We start from the raw sequence: 4,287 nt of genomic DNA, 5'->3' as shown, positions 1-4,287 counted from the left end.
TCGCTGTATCGACCTAAAAGGAGAGTATGTTGAAAAATAAAACCGACTTTGGCCAAAAAAACGTCTCCGTGTTTCATTTTTCAGGGACTTATCAGGCTGCCTTGTAATTTAAAAATATTTTTATGTATTTAAAGAGATTTTTAGGAGTTTCAAGGGATTTAACAGGAGTTATTTGATTAAAAATTTTTTTAAGTTTATAATCGAATTCCCAAGTTTTCAAATTATTTAAAAGAGTTCAAAATATTTTTAATGAATTTAAGGAATTTTTAAGAATTTTTAAGGAATTTTCGTAGAAGTTAAATGAGTTTCAAGATTTTAAGGTAATTCTAAAATATGAATAATATTCTTGAATTCTTTATGGTATGTTAAATCTTTTGAAATCTTCGGAAATGTGTGAAAATCCTTAAAAATCCATTAAATTTCTGAAAATATACATTGAATGTTTCTAAATCTTATAAAATATATTGCAATATTTTTGGATTACGTTTACATCTTGATTAAGCACATAAAATATAAAATAATAATTTGTAATATTTCTCAAATCTAAAATCTTAGTACATATATTATTATAAGCGTAGCAAAATTTTTTACAGAATGAGCCACAAAAATTTACAGATGGCATTGCACAGCTGTAAGTTATATTTCAGATTTTTTTCGAATACTTCAAGCTAGGCTAGCCAAAAGGCTTTAGGCGTTAAGAATGCGAAACTCATGGGGTTCGAATCCCCGCGGCGAATAAAAACTTTCATAGCGTGCGATTATAAATAGTGAAGTGATTGTGTAATTGTAAATAATCGCGTGCTTAAACATGTAAACAAATATCAGAGTATAATACTAAAAATATAATAATGCAGAAGATTTTTTTTTCGAAAAATCGACTATGATTTTAACTTTTATTAAACTACCCAGCACATCGTTTACTATAGGATCAGTTCTATAAAATGTAATAGATATTTTTTTCCGTGTGAAAAATAATTTAAAACATTACGAAAATGTCAGTATGTCTTTTTCTTGCTCCATTTTGTTAATTTTTCGTCAAATAATTTTATTCTGTACAGAAAGGTAGAGTGTGGAGCGATAAATTAGAAACAAAAACTAAGCCTCTATTTTGACGTCTCAAATGGAAGATTCAGAAATTTGTGCCCAAAAGAGCGCTAAAGTAGGGGCAAAAATCGTATGGCAATATCCTCTACTTTAAAACCTTAGCCCCTACAAATATTAGCGTGAAGAGTCTCAAAGTAGGGGCTATATTTCGACTCGAGTGTTTAGGGAGTTTTTTATTTTAGACAATATTTTCTCTGGACGTCATCTCAAAACTTGAATTGATCAACCTATAATAAATACCGGACAACATTCAATTGAAAATATAACGAGGGCTTGGGTGGAAAAGAAAAGGGGCCAAATGGTATGGATAGGGAGAGACAGGTTATGGATAAATGGGGAGGAATGGTGCTGGGATGAAGAATTAGAAGAATTAAGGAAAAAAGGAAAAAGTCTTGAGAAAAGTAGGGGATGGGAGACGAAAAAGAGGCTAGAAATAAATCACAGGGGTTTCCAAGCGGCAAAGGTGAAACAAAGTAAAGAGGAAAGAAGAGGGAGGGGAAGAGAGAAACGTGAAAATAGCTTTCTGGAATGTGTCAGGTTTGAAGAACAAGAACAAAGGATTCTGGGAGGAGTTAGAAAAGTGGGACAAAAGTGGTGAAAAATGAATTAGCAGTGAAAGGGAGAAAAGATGGAAACATGGGGGAAAAGGATGGAACAATGATAAGACAAATTATATTTGGGAAAGTAGAAATAGCAGTGGTGTGTGTATACAGAAGAAGAGGGGAAGAGGAAGGCTGGAGAGTCATAAGGAGGTGGATGGAGGAAAAGAAGGAAGAATTGGTTTTAATAGGGGGGGACTTAAATGCATGGACTGGCGAACAAGGGGGAGGGTTATGGGATGAAGAAAAGGAAGCATTTATAAGGAACTCCAAACATAGAGAGACGGACAGGGAGGGGAGGAAGTTACTAGACATGATAGGAGAAACAGGATGGTTTATATGCAATGGCAATATGAAAGGAGATGAGGAAGGGGAGATCACATTCATAGGAAAGGGAGCAACAATAATAGACTATATCCTGGCTGAAGAAAGAATGCGGCATATGATAGGGAGTATGAAGGTAGGGAATAAGATAGGCTCCAAGCACTTCCCGGTCATAGTTACACTAAGAAGAGGCGTCAGTAAGCGCGGCAGAGGGAGAAAGAAAAAAGGGTGCAAACGAAACACGAAAATGGGAATCTGGGGGTTAGATAAATTAAACGAGTTTAAACAAAAGATGGAAAAGGAGAAGGTAAGGTATGAAAAAGAGGAGGGAATAGACTCGTTAATTAAAGGTTGAAGGGGTCTATTGAAAAGGTGAATATTGAGCTGGGTGCTAATTACGAAAGAGTAGGGGAAAAGAGAGGCTGGTGGGACGAGGAATGCTGGGAGAGTAAACAGAGAATGAAAGAGTGTGCAAGCAAATGGAGAAACGGGGAAATGCAGAAGGAGGAGTATAACAGGAGGAAAAAAGAACATGAGAAGATGCTGGAAATAAAAAGACAGAGGGGAAAGGAAGAATATAAAGCAGAGGTACAAAAAGCCATCAAAGAAGGTAGGGTGTGGGATGTGATAAATAGGGATAGAGGGGAAAGGATGGGTGTTAACGAAGAAATAGAAATGGAGGAATGGACGGATTATTTTAAGGGTCTATTAGGGAGAGAGCAAAATAAGATCAAAGGGGAAAAGTGTAGGATAGTCCGAGGAGAAATGGAGGAAGGGAACGAGATAACAAGAAAAGAAGTGGATGAAGCAATAAATAGGTTAAAAAGAAACAAGGCGACGGGGAAAGATGGGATGGAGAAGGAAGCAATGAAGTTTGGAGGAGAAGGGATTAGGGATGGGATGTGGAAGATCTGGAACAAGGTATGGAAAGGAGAAGGTTGGCCGGAAGAGTGGACGACGGGACTGGTGGTACCGCTTGTCAAGAAAGGGGAAGGAAAGAAGGTAGAGTAATACAGAGGGATCACTCTCATGTCAGTCGGCTATAAAATATATGCAGAAATCTTAAGAAATAGGTTGGAGAGTCAGGTAGAACAAAAAGAAAGTATCCCAAATAATCAGACGGGATTTAGAAAAGGGATGTGAACTATAGACAACATCTACGTACTAAACTATTTAGTTAACAGAAATTCGGGCAGGTTTTCTGGACAGGCCGAGGTCTAAGGCAAGGGTGCCCTTTGAGTCCGTTACTATTTAGTATCCTATTGGCAGACTTAGAGGAGAAGCTAAAGGAGAAAGGAAAAGGAGGAACGGCTTTGGGTAATAGTAAACTATACTCACTAGCATATGCGGACGATGTAGTTCTATTAGCAGATGATGAGAAGGGGATGAACCTAATGATGAGAATCTTCGAAGAATATGTGGGAACAAAAGAGCTGACGGTGAACGTAGATAAGACAAAGGTGATGTGTTTCAGAAATAGAAAGGGCAAAATAAATTACGTTTGGAAGATGAACGGACAAAAAGTGGAAATTGTGGAGGAGTTCTGTTACCTAGGTTTTTGGTTTGAGGCAGAAGGAGGAAACGAGCTGCAGGTGAGGAAAAGAATTGAATGTGCGAGTAAAGTAATGGGTCAAGTATGGGTTATAGGAAAAAGAAGGTTCAAGAACGATTAGAGAATGAGGGTCTAGTTGTTTTATGCGTTGGTGTGGGCGGTGTTGTGTTATGGTGTGGAGATCTGGGGATGGAAGGAACATAGGAAAGTAGAGAGTATGCATGAGCGATTCCTGAGGTGGGTAATGGGGGTTAGCTGGAGTTGCCCAGGATATATGTTAAAAGAAGAGTTAGGAAGAGAAAATATGGTTACTAGACAAATTAAGAGGGCATGGAGGTTTGAAGAGAAGCTAAAAAGGGGAGAGGGAAGTAAAATTGCACAAGCATGTTTCGGTGAAATTCGGAACAATGAAGGGAGAGGTAATGTGGGAAATTCAAAATGGGAGGTAGAAAGGAAAAAAATGAGAAGGGTATGTAATATTCGAGAAGGGGTTATGGAGTGGCAGGACATAGAGTTAGAGCTATTGCTTAAACAAGGAGAAAAGAGATGGACAAAGATTATAGACTCGAGGTACAATAGATGGTATTTGATGGTCAAAGGGTTGATGGAACCAGAATATCTGCAAAAAATAAAAAAGAAAGAAAAATGGAGTAGGGTTGTACGGTTCAGAATGGGAGAAGGAGTGAGAGCATGCAGATATTGGATGAA

The sequence above is a fragment of the Belonocnema kinseyi genome, chromosome 1 (genome assembly GCF_010883055.1).
Source record: "Belonocnema kinseyi isolate 2016_QV_RU_SX_M_011 chromosome 1, B_treatae_v1, whole genome shotgun sequence".
NCBI classification, from domain to species: Eukaryota; Metazoa; Arthropoda; class Insecta; order Hymenoptera; family Cynipidae; genus Belonocnema; species Belonocnema kinseyi.
The sequence above is the reverse complement of the archived record's forward strand: the minus strand, read 5'-3'. Positions refer to the sequence as shown.